The 14,541-nt window shown below is 45.5% G+C and overlaps 1 long non-coding RNA gene across 1 annotated transcript; it reads right to left on the minus strand.

Annotated features, from left to right (window-relative positions):
- Positions 1–2,941: 2,941 nt before the first annotated feature.
- On the minus strand, positions 2,942–4,447 carry LOC116661786. Its single transcript, XR_004317750.1, has 2 exons — positions 4,347–4,447; positions 2,942–3,217 (listed from the first exon to the last, which is right to left on the minus strand). It is a non-coding gene; the product is annotated as an uncharacterized LOC116661786 (long non-coding RNA).
- Positions 4,448–14,541: the final 10,094 nt, after the last annotated feature.

The raw sequence follows: 14,541 nt of genomic DNA on the forward strand, positions 1-14,541 counted from the left end.
GGCTACATGCAGGAATACTTTAGCCTTCACCTTCAGCATTTGACAGGACGTATGAATCACGGAGAGAGAAAGAGAAAGAGAAAGAGAGAGAGAGAGAGAGAAAGGAGACACTAGATTATGAAATTACCAAATTATGAGTCGACAGGCAAATCATTTCCTCATGAGCCTAAGTCAGCTTTGAATGTGCAGCTTGAGAAAAACTTGGCTCAGAGGTGACTAAAAGGTCCCTAAAGGGATGCGTGAACCAGGCCAGCAAGTGCTGAGCAAGTCCAGTGAACTCCCCACCCTCACTCCCTGGGCGGGGCACCTCCCCAGGGATCTACACTGGGCTGGACCTACTCCCTGAGCCCCCGGCCTGAGGCATGTGGCTGTGGCGGTCGGTGCGGGGTGTCCAGCTCATCTCAGGCATTGCTCCGGACATCTGGGCAGGCTCGGTGGGAAGGCAGTGGAGGAGATGGGTCAGCAGGGCTCCACCTGAGTCAGGGCCTCTCTGCCTCCTGGCTTGGTGGGGTCCTGGGGTGGCGTGGTTGGGGGGAGAGGAGAAGGAACCTTGGCTGCAGAGGAGGCATGTTGGGGAGCACACCTTTCCCAGGAAATCCCCCAAACACCTGTGAGGTGTCCCTAGACAGTAGCTCCCAAATCCAAAAGCAGCTTTGTTTTCATATTTTAGAGCCGAGAAAGGGCTTTTCAGGCCTGTGATTAAACAGTGAGCAGACAGGGAGCTTCATGGGATTGAAGTGTCTAAATATCACCTACTCTTGCCCGATGCCTCCCAGCTCGGTCCCTTTGTGTCTCATGGGCCCAGGCCCTGCTTGTCCCCGCTGCCCTGCCTGGTCATGGACTTCACCCTATGGTAAATATTGGGATGGGTGGCTTTCTTTTTAAGACATTCAGATGGTAAAGTACAGCCTCTGAGCGCAGTTACCAAGTGTGAACGTCTTCCCCAGGCTGCCAGCTCACTGGTCAGAGCCTGCAGCTGTGAGCCTGAATGGTGGGCCCTGCAGGGCTGGGTCCCCACAGCTTGGGACCCTGTTTCTGGAACTGCCTGGGAAAGATCTTTGAGCAACACAAACTTTACTTGGCAAGATCAGACTCCAGGCTGCGCAGCCACAGGGGTGAGGGCAGGCGGTCGTGGTGACAACCTGAGCCGGGGCACTGAGTGTCCACCCGCTGTGTCCACACCCCTTTCCTCCCTGTCATCTGTTTCTCCGTTGTTTCCAGACTGCTGAATCCTCAACTGTCCACGTCGGGCTGACCACTCACCAGGTGGGCCTTATCCTTGAATCCCAGGGACTGCTCGATTGCCGCCCCAAAGCCCACAATTTAAGTTCAGAACCTTTATCACGAGGGTCTACAAAGCACTGGCTATTCTGTGCCAACTTGCTAATGCACAGAAGGAAGAAAATTCAGGATGTGGAGAGAGCTCTCCCCAAAAGCTTCCTCTGTGAGATGGACACCTGCCACAGCCAGTCACCCCTCCTCATCCCCCCGGGATCCCTCTGAAGAGGTGCACAAACCAGCCTGTCTCTGGGGAGGAAGAGCCCATGTTGGGCCCTGTGCTGGGCATTTGACAAGTCCTGGGCATCTTGCTTGATCCTCCAATCATACCCATTTTACAGATGAAGAAATAGGCACAGAGAGGTTGGGGAACTTGGCCAATGCCACACAGCGGCGAATGGATAGCACAGAAGCCACAAGAGGCGGGACAGACCCAGCAGGGCAAGCATGGCGTCCTGTGCAGACAGGCCGCTGGCTCCTGCCCAAGGGCTGTGAGGTAACAGGAAGGCGCCCAGCCTGACCAGAGGGGCCAAGCTGGGTGACATGGGTGGGCAAGACCAGGATGACGTTGACAAGACCCTGCTCGTGACCCCTCCCCGACTGTAACCGCCCCCTCTCCAGCTTGCGCTTCCACTAAAGCTACCAGCCGCCCCGAGGAGGCCGGGCCAGGCAGCTGGGAGACAGAATCCGCCTGCTGGGCCAGCGCGCCTGCAGTGTGGGCAGAGGAGCGATGTGGCCGGCCCCGAGGGCTGTGATGGGCGGGGTGCACCCCAGTCTTCTCGAGCTGAGTCACACGCTGGCCCCAGGAAGCCTGGCCACATGACCTCCAGAATGAGGCGATTTGGACTTGCTGTTGAATGTGAGCCAAGTCACTGCTGCTTCTGGAAGCAGAAGGGAGCTGAGCTTAACTGAGCATCCCCTCCCAAGAAGGGGCACCACCTCTGGGGTACATCCCGGGTCAGCGGGGGTGGTGCCCTGATGTCACACGAAGGGCGGGGCATCGCCTGCAGACGCTGCGTGGGGAAACGGCTTGGCCCTGTCTTGTGGGTGCATTTGTGAGACAACTTCTCTGAGGATCTTAGGCTGAGGAAGAGATCGTAACAGGCTCAGATAGACCCAGAAACCCCCCACACGCTCAGATACACACACACGCACCTCAAGACACACCACAATCATACACTCACAGACACTCAACAGCACTACACGAGCCTTCAGCCTGGTGGACGGCCTGAAGCCCAACAGCCCCAGGCAGACCTGCGACCCCAGGACTTGGGGAAGAAATGGCAGGAACCACCCAGTACAAGGCCCTGCAGGGCCCATGCTGACTGCCCACCTCAGCCCCTGCCTCACCTAGTCCTGCCTTATCCTGGGCCTGCCCTTTCCTGGACTTGCCTTCACATGGTCCTGCCCTCTCCTGGGCCTGCCCTCTCCTGAGCCTTCCCTCACCTAGGCCTGCCCTCTCCTGGGCCTGCCCTCTCCTGGGCCTGCCCTCACGTTGGCCTTCACTATCCCGATCTGCCCTCTCCTTAGCCTGCCCTCGGCTGGGCCTGCCCGTTTCTGGGTCTGCACACACCTGGGCCTGCCCTCTCCTGGTCCTGCCAAAAGCTCCAAAGTGCTGGGTTTTATTCCCTCTGCTTAAAAGTTAATGAGATGCAGAGAAATGTGGTTTAGAATACTACATCAATTTTAATCATGCACATATAATATAAAAATATTTTCCTTTAATAAACAGTGTCAATATCTTGACGGGAAGTAACTAAAATGTGAGGCAAACAGCCCAGCAGGTAAATGTTTACTTTTCATCTTGTAGATCAGACACTTTTTCTTCATCATCTCCACATGTTCTTCACGTGCTTTCGAAACCAGATCTTGACTTAGACTTGACTTGTCCATTAAGCCTACAAGAGTCTGTAGGACTTAGATTCAAGTTCAATAGCAGCTGGAAAGAAAGTGAAAGAATTAGATTCTTAAAATACTTCATAGGTAACTAAATGTCAGTTTATTTTTTAAGAAAAGCTGAGACTTTTCTAAGTTTTAAGAAGAATGAAAAATACCTATATACGATTACAACACAAAACCCAAGATTACTACTCTAGACTTTGCCCAGGGCTGCATGTTGAATTAACTGCTCCTGTGGCTAAGGATCAGAGCGCCTGGTTTTCTCACTCTTCATTCACTTACTCAGCAACCATGTGCTAAGGCACTGTGACAAGCACTGGAACCACAAGATGAAGATGACAGAGTCCACCCTGAAAGATCTTGTACCGTAAACTGGAGAAACAGATGAACAGGCAGTTTCAGTACAGAGACATAAATGCCATGACAGGTATAAAAGAGGGCAGAGTTGGAACACTCAGAAGGGACGTCCAGCTTTGTGTCAATATTGTCCCCTCTTTGGTGGCCGTGATGTGTATGCAGATACCTGAAGGAGGAGGAGAAAGTGTGGGAGGGAGAGGCAGGAAGGGCGCCCACGGAGCTGGGCGCAGTCTGACCAGCCGCTGGAGCACAGGGGCAGAGCAGGGGAGTAAAGAGATATGGCTGAAGACTTTGGCAAGAGCCAAATCGATGTGGGTGTTTTTCTTCCAAGCTAAGGAATTTGGAATTTTTCCTGAGGGCAAAATGTTAACCAGTGACAAAGTGAATGACAGGAAATTAATTGTCATCCACCAGGGGACAGGTACATGAACTGTGATTGCTTGAGTCTGGGTTTTTTGCCTCAGTCACTACCAGAAACTTGAGAAGCTGATGACCTCCATGCTTTCTGAGAACAGGTCTGTGCACAGGTGACAGGCCCATGGGGACAGCAGGAGAGGAAGGGCACAGCCAAAAACATAGAACACAGACTTCTTGAGATTTTTTTAAAGCAATGGATCACGAGGAATAAATGAGGAATCAGTGTATTTATCATTATGAATGAAATTAAGCTTTGACAGTTTTCATTAGCAATGTGTAAGGAAAAAATTTAACATAGTATGTTATTCAAACAATAGAAACAGGTGCCATTTACTGTTTACAGTGTAGATCGGAAATCAATGTCTAAATTTAATTCAGAAATGTTGGCAACATACCTTCTTTTAATTCTCTAGCTATATTATTCTCCAACTTCTTCCGCATCTGAAATAAGTCAAATATGATTTTTAATGTTTAAGTTAAACAAGAAACACTATCATAGGAATGAGAGCTAGCTTATGAAATGTGGCCTTTAAATAATATTTTTAGAGACTTGACCTAACTTGGGGGTTGCTTAAATAGAAAAACAATCACAGGAATAAAATAAATTCCTACTTAATTTCATTTTAGATAATAGAGAACATATATCTGTAAGGTTATTTAGATTCCCCTGATGGAAAGCACAGTAAACACTGCCCTGTTGGATACACATAATCTCAGAGGGCGATGACTGATCTTATAAGCACAAACGTTTAAACAAATCAAGTCATGTTCTACTGAGAGATAAGGGTGTGTGAAAGCCGTCCTTCACCAAGCTTGTTGGGAACACAAGTTTCTTTTCAGTTGCAAACACCACTCCATACATATATATGGGGAGGTACTAGATCCAACTCTGTTTTACAGTGAAAACAGCAGGAACTTCAAACCAGCACTAGGAAACAGACTGAGAAACCAGAGTAAAAGTTTCTCCTGCAAACCGTTCTCTTTGTGCTAGATGAACGAAAGTCTCTCCACAGGCTCAGTTCTGAGAGATAAGTGTGTGTGAAAGCCGTCCTTCACCTAGCTTGTTGGGAACACAATGTTTATTTTCAGTTGCAAAATTCCACTCAATACGTATATATGGGGAGGTACTAACTCCAACTAGGTTTTACAGTGAAAAGTGCAGGAAATTCAAACCGGCACTAGGAAACAGACTGAGAACCAGAGTAAAAGTTTCTCCAACAACCCATTCCCTTTGGCTAGATGAACGAACGTCTCTCCACATGCCCAGTTCTGAGAGATAAGTGTGTGTGAAAGCCGTCCTTCACCAAGCTTGTTGGGAACACAAAGATAATTTTCACTTGCAAACCCCAATCCATACATATATATGGGGAGGTACTAGCTCCAACTCTGTTTTACAGTGAAAACTGCAGGAATTTCAAACCGGCACTAGGAAACAGACTGAGAAACCAGAGTTAATGTTTCTCCTGCAACCCATTCCCTTTGGCTAGATGAACGAACGTCTCTCCACATGCTCAGTTCAGAGAGATAAGTGTGTGTGAAAGCCGTCCTTCACCTAGCTTGTTGGGAACACAAAGTAACTTTTCAGTTGCAAACTCACCTCCATACATATATATGGGGATGTACAAGCTCCAACACTGTTTTACTGTGAAAACTGCAGGAACTTCAAACCGGCACAAAGAAACAGACTGAGAAACCAGAGTAAAAGTTTCCATTGCAACCCGTTCCCTTGCTGCTAGGTGAATGAACTTCTTTCCACATTCTCAGTTCTGAGAGATAAATGTGTGTGAAAGCCGTCCTTCTCCTTGCTTGTTGGGAACACAAAGTTTCTTTTCACTTGCAAACTCCACTCCATACATTTATATGAGGATGTACTAGGTCCAAATCTGTTTTACAGTGAAACTGCAGGAACTTCGTAACGGCACTAGGAAACAGAATGAGAAACCAGAGTAAAAGTTTCTCCTGCAACCCGTTCCATTTGTGCTTGATGAACGAACGTCTCTCCACATGATCAGTTCTGAGAGATAATTGTGTGTGAAAGCCGTCCTTCACATTTCTTGTTGGGAACACAAAGTTTCTTTCACTTGCAAATTCCACTCCATACATATATTATTGGGAGGTACTAGCTAAAATTCGGTTTTACAGTGAAAACTGCAGGAACGTCAAACCGGCACTAGGAAACAGACTGAGAAACCAGAGTAAAAGTTTCTCCTGCAACCCGTTCCCTTTGTGCTAGATGAACGAACGTCTCTCCACATGCTCAGTTCTGAGAGATAAGTGTGTGTGAAAGCCGTCCTTCACCAAGCTTGTTGGGAAAACAAAGTTCCTTTTCAATTGCAAACTCCAATCCATAAATATATATGGGTAGGAACTACTTCCAACTCGGTTATAAAGTGAAAACTGCAGGAACTTCAAACCGGCACTAGGAAACAGACTGAGAAATCAGAGTAAATGTTTCCCCTGCAACCCGTTCCCTTTGTGCTAGATGAACGAATGTCTCTCCACATGCTCAGTTCTGAGAGATAAGTGTGTGTGAAAGCCGTCCTTCACCTAGCTTGTTGGGAACACAAAGTTCTTTTCAGTTGCAAACTCCACTCCATACATATATATGGGGAGGTACTAGCTCCAACTCGGTTTTACAGTGAAAACTGCAGGAACTTTCAAACCGGCACTAGGAAACAGACTGAGAAACCAGAGTAAAAGTTTCTCCTGCAAACCCGTTCCCTTGGTGCTAGATGAACGACAGTCTCTCCACATGCTCAGTTCTGAGAGATAAGTGTGTGTGAAAGCCGTCCTTCACCTAGCTTGTTGGGAACACAAAGTTCTTTTCAGTTGCAAACTCCACTCCATACATATATATGGGGAGGTACTAGCTCCAACTCGGTTTTACAGTGAAAACTGCAGGAACTTCAAACCGGCACTAGGAAACAGACTGAGAAACCAGATAAATGTTTCTCCTGCAACCCGTTCCCTTGTGCTAGATGAACGAAAGTCTCTCCACATGCTCAGTTCTGAGAGATAAGTGTGTGTGAAAGCCGTCCTTCACCTTGCTTGTTGGGAACACAAAGTTTCTTTTCAGTTGCAAACTCCACTCCATACATATATATGGGGAGGTACTAGCTCCAACTCGGTTTTACAGTGAAAACTGCAGGAACTTCAAACCGGCACTAGGAAACAGACTGAGAAACCAGAGTAAAAGTTTCTCCTGCAACCCGTTCCCTTGGTGCTATTATGAACGAACGTCTCTCCACATGCTCAGTTCTGAGGAGAAGTGTGTGTGAAAGCCGTACTTCACCTAGCTTGTTTGGAACACAAATGTTTCTTTCAGTTGCAAACTTCACTCCATACATATATAATGGGAGGTACTAGCTCCAACACGGTTTTAGAGTGGAAAACTGCAAGGAACTTCAAACCGGCACTAGGAAACAGACTGAGAAACAGAGTAAAAGTTTTCCTTCAACCCGTTCCCCTTGTGCTAGATGAACGAACGTCTCTCCACATGCTCAGTTCTGGAGAGAGAGTGTGTGTGAAAAGCCGTACTGCAACTTGCTTGTTGTGAACACAAAGTTTCTTTCACTTGCAAACTCCACTCCATAACATATGTATTGGGAGGTACTAGCTCCAACTCGGTTTTACAGTGAAAACTGCACAGGAAGTTCAAACCGGCACAGGAAACAACTGAGAAACCAGAGTAATAGTTCTCCTGCAAACCGTTCCTCTTGGTGCTAGATGAACGAACGTCTCTCCACATGCTCAGTTCTGAGAGATAATTGTGTGTGAAAGCCGTCCTTCACATTCGTTGTTGGGAACACAAAGTTTCTTTTCACTTGCAAACTCCACTCCATACATATATATTGGGGAGGTACTAGCTCCAACTCGGTTTTACAGTGAAAACTGCAGGAACTTCAAACCGGCACTAGGAAACAGACTGAGAAACCAGAGTAAAAGTTTCCTCTGCAACCCGTTCCCTTGGTGCTAGATGAACGAACGTCTCTCCACATGCTCAGTTCTGAGAGATAAGTGTGTGTGAAAGCCGTCCTTCACCTAGCTTGTTGGGAACACAAAGTTCTTTTCAGTTGCAAACTCCACTCCATACATATATATGGGGTAGGTACTAGCTCCAACTCGGGTTTACAGTGAAAACTGCAGGAACTTCAAACCGGCACTAGGAAACAGACTGAGAAACCAGAGTAAAAGTTTCTCCTGCAAACCGTTCCCTTGGTGCTTGATGAACGAACGTCTCTCCACATGCTCAGTTCTGAGAGATAAGTGTGTGTGAAAGCCGTCCTTCATTTTGCTTGTAGGGAACACACAGTTTCTTTTCAGTTGCAAACTCCATTCCATACAAATTTTTGGGGAGGTACTAGCTCCAACTCGGTTTTACAGTGAAAACTGCTGGAACTTCAAACCGGCACTAGGAATCATACTGAGAAACCAGAGTAAAAGTTTCTCCTGCAACCCGTTCCCTTGCTGCTAGGTGAATGAACGTCTCTCCACATTCTCAGTTCTGAGAGATAAATGTGTGTGAAAGCCGTCCTTCACCTTGCTTGTTGGGAACACAAAGTTCCTTTTCACTTGCAAACTCCACTCCATACATTTATATGAGGATGTACTAGGTCCAAATCTGTTTTACAGTGAAAACTGCAGGAACTTCATAACGGCACTAGGAAACAGACTGAGAAACCAGAGTAAAAGTTTCTCCTGCAACCCGTTCCATTTGTGCTTGATGAACGAACGTCTCTCCACATGATCAGTTCTGAGAGATAATTGTGTGTGAAAGCCGTCCTTCACATTTCTTGTTGGGAACACAAAGTTTCTTTTCACTTGCAAATTCCACTCCATACATATATATTGGGAGGTACTAGCTAAAATTCTGTTTTACAGTGAAAATTGCAGGAACGTCAAACAGGCACTAGGAAACAGATTGAGAAACCAGAGGAAAATTTTCTCCTGCCACCCGTTCCCTTGGTGTTAGATGAACGAACGTCTCTCCACATGCTCAGTTCTGAGAGATAAGTGTGTGTGAAAGCTGCCCTTCACCAAGTTTGTTGGGAACACAAAGTTCCTTTTCACTTGCAAACACCATTCCATACATATATATGGGGAGGTAGTATCTCCAACTCTGTTTTAAAGTGTAAATTGCAGGAACTTCAAACCGGCACTACGAAACAGACTGAGAAACCAAAGTAAAAGTTTCTCTTCCAACCCGTTCCCTTGGTTCTAGATGAACGAAAGTCTCTCCACATGCTCAGTTCTGAGAGATAAGTGTGTGTGAAAGTCGTCCTTCACCAAGCTTGTTGGGAACACAAAGTTCTTTTTCAGTTGCAAACTCTACTCCATACATATATATGGGTAGGTACTATCTCCAACAACTTTCTTACAGTGAAAACTGCAGGAACTTCAAACCGGCACTAGGGAACAGACTGAGAAACCAGAGTAAAAGTTTCTCCTGCAACCCGTTCCCTTTGTGCTTTTTGAACGAAAGTCTCTCCACATGCTCAGTTCTGAGAGATATGTGTGTGTGAAAGCCGTACTTCACCTTGCTTGTTGGGAACACAATGATAATTTTCAGTTGGAAACTCCGCTCCATACATATGTATGGGGAGGTACTAGCTCCAACTCTGTTTTACAGTGAAAACGTCAGGAACTTCAAACCGGTACTAGGAATCAGACTGAGAAACCAGAGTAAAAGTTTCTACTGCAAACCGTTCCATTGGTTCTAGATGAACGAACGTCTCTCCACATGCTCAGTTCTGAGAGATAAATGTGTGTGAATGCCGTACTTCACCTTGCTTGTTGGGAACACAAAGTTTCTTTTCACTTGCAAACTCCACTCCATACATATATATAGGGAGGTACTAGCTCCAACTCGATTTTACAGTGAAAACTGCAGGAACTTCAAACCGGCACTAGGAGACAGACTGAGAACCAGAGGAAATGTTTCTCCTGCAACCAGTTCCTTGGTGCTATATGAACGAACGTCTCTCCACATGCTCATTTCTCAGAGATAATGTATGTGTGAAACCGTCCTTAACGTAGTTGTTGGGAACAGAAAGTATCTTTTCAGTTGCCAACTGCACTCCATACATATATATGGTAGGTACAAGCTCCAACTTGGTTTTACAGTGAAAACTGCAGGAACTTCAGACCTGCACTAGGAACAAACTGAGAAACCAATGTAAAGTTCCTATTGCAACCCGTTCCCTTGGTTCTAGATGAACGAACGTCTCTCCACATGCTAAGTTCTGAGAGAAATGTGTGTGTGAAAGCAGTTCTTCTCCTAGCTAGTTGGGAACACAAAGTTTCTTTTAAGTTGCAAACTCAACTCCATACATATATTGGGAGGTACTAGCTCCAAATCGGGTTTAGAGTGATAACTTCAGGAACATCAAACCGGCACTAGGAAACAGACTGTGAAACCAGAGTAATAGTTTCTCCTGCAAACCGTTCCCTTGGTGCTAGATGAACGAACGTCTCTCCACTTGCCCAGTTCTGAGAGATAAGTGTGTGTTAAAGCCGTCCTTCACCAAGTTTGTTGGGAACACAAAGTTTCTTTTCACTTGCAAACACCATTCCATACATATATATGGGAAGGTACTAGCTCCAAATCTTTTTTACAGTGTAAATTGCAGGAACTTCAAACTGGCACTAGGAAACAGACTGAGAATCCAGAGTAAATGTTTCAACTGCAACCCGTTCCCTTGGAGCTAGATGAACGAAGGTCTCTCCACATACTCAGTTCTGAGAGATATGTGTGTGTGAAAGCCGTCCTTCACAAAGCTTGTTGGGAACACAAAGTTTCTTTTCAGTTGCAAACTCCTCTCCATACATATATATTGGAAGGTACTAGCTAAAATTCGATTTTACAATGAAAACTGCAGGAACTTCAAACCGGCACAAGGAAACAGACTGAGAAACCAGAGTAAAAGTTTCTCCTGCAACCGGTTCCCTTGGTGCTAGATGAATGAACGTATCTCCACATGCTCAGTTCTGAGAGATAAGTGTGTGTGAAAGCCGTCCTTCACCAAGTTTGTTGGGAACACAAAGTTTCTTTCACTTGCAAACACCATTCCATACATATATATGGGGAGGTACTAGCTCAAACTGGTTTACAGTGAAAACTGCAGGAACTTCAAACCGGCACTAGGAAACAGACTGAGAAACCAGAGTAAAAGTTTCTCCTGCAACTCGTTCTTTTCTGCTATTTGAACGAAAGTATCTCCACATGCTCATTTCTGAGACATAAGTGTATGTGAAAGCCGCTCCTTCATCTAGCTTGTTGGGAACACAAATGTTCTTTTCACTTGCAAACTCCACTCCATACATATATATGGGGAGGTACTAGCTCCAACTCGGTTTTACAGTGAAAACTGCAGGAACTTCAAAACCGGCACTAGGAAACAGACTGAGAAACCAGAGTAAAAGTTTCTCCTGCAACCCGTTCCTTGTTGCTATATGAACGAACGTCTCTCCACATGCTCAGTTCTGAGAGATAAGTAGTGTGAAAGCCGTCCTTCACCTAGCTTTTTGGGAACACAAAGTATCTTTTCAGTTGCCAACCTCACTCCATACATATATATGGGGAGGTACAAGCTCCAACTCGGTTTTAGAGTGAAAACTGCTGGAACTTCAAACCGGCACTAGGAAACAGACTGAGAAACCAGAGGTAAAGTTTCTACTGCAACCCGTTCCCTTGGTGCTAGATGAACGAACGTCTCTCCACATGCTCAGTTCTGAGAGATAAGTGTGTGTGAAAGCCGTCCTTCACCTAGCTTGTTGGGAACACAAAGTTTCTTTTCAGTTGCAAACTCCACTCCATACATATATATGGGGAGGTACTAGCTCAACTCGTTTTACAGTGAAAACTGCAGGAACTTCAAACCGGCACTAGGAAACAGACTGAGAAACCAGAGTAAAAGTTTCTCCTGCAACCCGTTCCATTGTGCTAGATGAACGAACGTCTCTCCACATGCTCAGTTCTGAGAGATAAGTGTGTGTGAAAGCCGTCCTTCACATTGCTTGTTGGGACACATAGTTTCTTTTCAGCTTGCAAACTCCACTCCATACATATATATTGGGAGCTACTAGCTCCAACACTGTTTTACAGTGAAAACTGCAGGAACTTCAAACCGGCACTAGGAAACAGACTGAGAAACCAGAGTAAAAGTTTCTCCTGCAACCAGTTCCCTTGGTGCTAGATGAACGAACGTCTCTCCACATGCTCAGTTCTGAGAGATAAGTGTGTGTGAAAGCCGTCCTTCACCTAGCTTGTTGGAACACAAGTTTCTTTTCAGTTGCAAACTCCCACTCCATACATATATAAGGGGAGGTTCTACCTCCAACTCGGGTTTACAGTGAAAAGTTCAGGAACGTCAAACCGGCACTAGGAAACAGACTGAGAAACCAGAGTAAAAGTTTCTCCTGCAAAACCTGTTCCCTTGGTGCTAGATGAAAGAACGTCTCTCCACATGACTCAGTTCTGAGAGATAATGTGTGTGTGAAAGCCGCCTTCACATTGCGTGTTGGGAACACAAGTTTATTTTCACTTGTAAACTCCACTCCATACATATATATTGGGAGGTACTAGCTCCAACCCGGTTTTACAGTGAAACTGCAGGAACTTCAAACCGGCACTAGGAACAGACTGAGAAACCAGAGTAAAAGTTTTGCCCTGAACCGTTTCCATTGGTGCTAGATGAACGGACGTCTATCCACAGGCTCAGTTCTGAGAGGATAATTGTGTGTGAAAGCCGTCCTTCACCATTTTGTTGGAAACACAAAGTTCTTTTCACTTGCAACACTCGTATCCATACATATATATGGGAGGTACTAGCTCCAACTCTGTTTACATGTGACAAACTGCAGGAACTTCAAACCGGCACTAGGAAACAGACTGAGAAACCAGAGTAAATGTTTCTCCTGCAACCATTCTCCTTTGTGCTAGATGAACGAACGTCTCTCCACAATGCTCAGTTTCTGAGAGATAAGTGTGTGTGAAAGCCGTCCTTCACCTAGCTTGTTGGAACACAAAGATTTCTATCACTTGCAAACTCATACTCCATACATATATATGAGGGAGGTACTAGCTCCAACTCGGTTTTACAGTGAAAATGCAGGAACTTTCAAACTGGCACTAGGAACAGACTGAGAACCAGAGTACAAGTTTCTCCTGCAACCCGTTCCTTTGGTGCTAGATGAACGAATCGTCTCTCCACATGCTCAGTTCTCAGAGATAAGTATGTGTGAAACCCGTCCTTCACGTAGTTTGTTGGGAACACAAAGTATCTTTTCAGTTGCCAACTCACTCCATACATATATATGGGGAGTACAAGCTCCAACTCGGTTTTACAGTGAAATATGCAGGAACTTCAAACCTGCACTAGGAAACAGACTGAGAATCCAGTGTAAAAGTTCCTATTGCAACCGTTCCCCTCGTTCTAGATGAACAAACGTCTCTCCACATGCTAAGATCTGAAAGATAAATGTGTGTGAAAGCCGTCCTTCACCTAGCTTGTTGGGAACACAAAGTTTCTTTTAAGTTGCAAACTCCACTCCATACATATATATGGGGTGGTACTTGCTCCAACTCGGGTTTACAGTGGTAACTTCAGGAACATCAAACCGGCACTAGGAAACAGACTGAGAAACCAGAGTAAAAGTTCTCCTGCAAAACCGTTCCCTTGGTGCTTGGATGAACGAACGTCTCTCCACATGCTCAGTTCTGAGAGATAAGTGTGTGTGAAAGCCGTCTTCATTTTGCTTGTAGGGAACACACAGTTTCTTTTCAGTTGCAACTCCATTCCATAGAAATTTTGGGGAGGTTCAGCTCCAACTCGGTTTTACAGTGAAAACTGCTGGAACTTCAAACGGCACTAGGAATCATACTGAGAAACCAGAGTAAAATTTCTCCTGCAACCCTTTCCCTTGCTGCTAGGTGAATGAACGTCTCTCCACATTCTCAGTTCTGAGAGATAAATGTGTGAAAGCCGTCCTTCACCTTGCTTGTTGGGAACACAAAGTTCCTTTTCACTTGCAAACTCCACTCATACATTTATGAGGATGTACTAGGTCCAAATCTGTTTACAGTGAAAACTGCAGGAACTTCATAACGGCACTAGGAAACAGACTGAGAAACCAGAGTAAAAGTTTCTCCTGCAACCCGTTCCATTGTGCTTGATGAACTAACGTCTCTCCACATGATCAGTTCTGAGAGATATTGTGTGTGAAAGCCGTCCTTCACATTTCTTGTTGGGAACACAAAGTTTCTTTCACTTGCAAATTCCACTCCATACATATATATTGGAGGTACTAGCTCCAACTCTAGTTTTACGTGAAACTTGCAGGAATTTCAAACCGGCACTAGGAACAGACTGAGAAACCAAAGTAAAAGTTTCTCCTGCAACCCATTCCTTGGTGCTAGATGAACGAACGTCTCTCCACATGCTCAGTTCTGAGAGATAAGTGTGTGTGAAAGCCGTCCTTCACCAAGCTTGTTGGAACACAAAGTTCTTTTCACTTGCAAACTCTACTCCATACATATATATGGGGAGGTAGTATCTCCAACTCTGTTTAAAGGTAAATTGCAGGAACTTC

The sequence above is a fragment of the Camelus ferus genome, chromosome 36, assembly GCF_009834535.1.
Source record: "Camelus ferus isolate YT-003-E chromosome 36, BCGSAC_Cfer_1.0, whole genome shotgun sequence".
NCBI lineage: Eukaryota > Metazoa > Chordata > Mammalia > Artiodactyla > Camelidae > Camelus > Camelus ferus.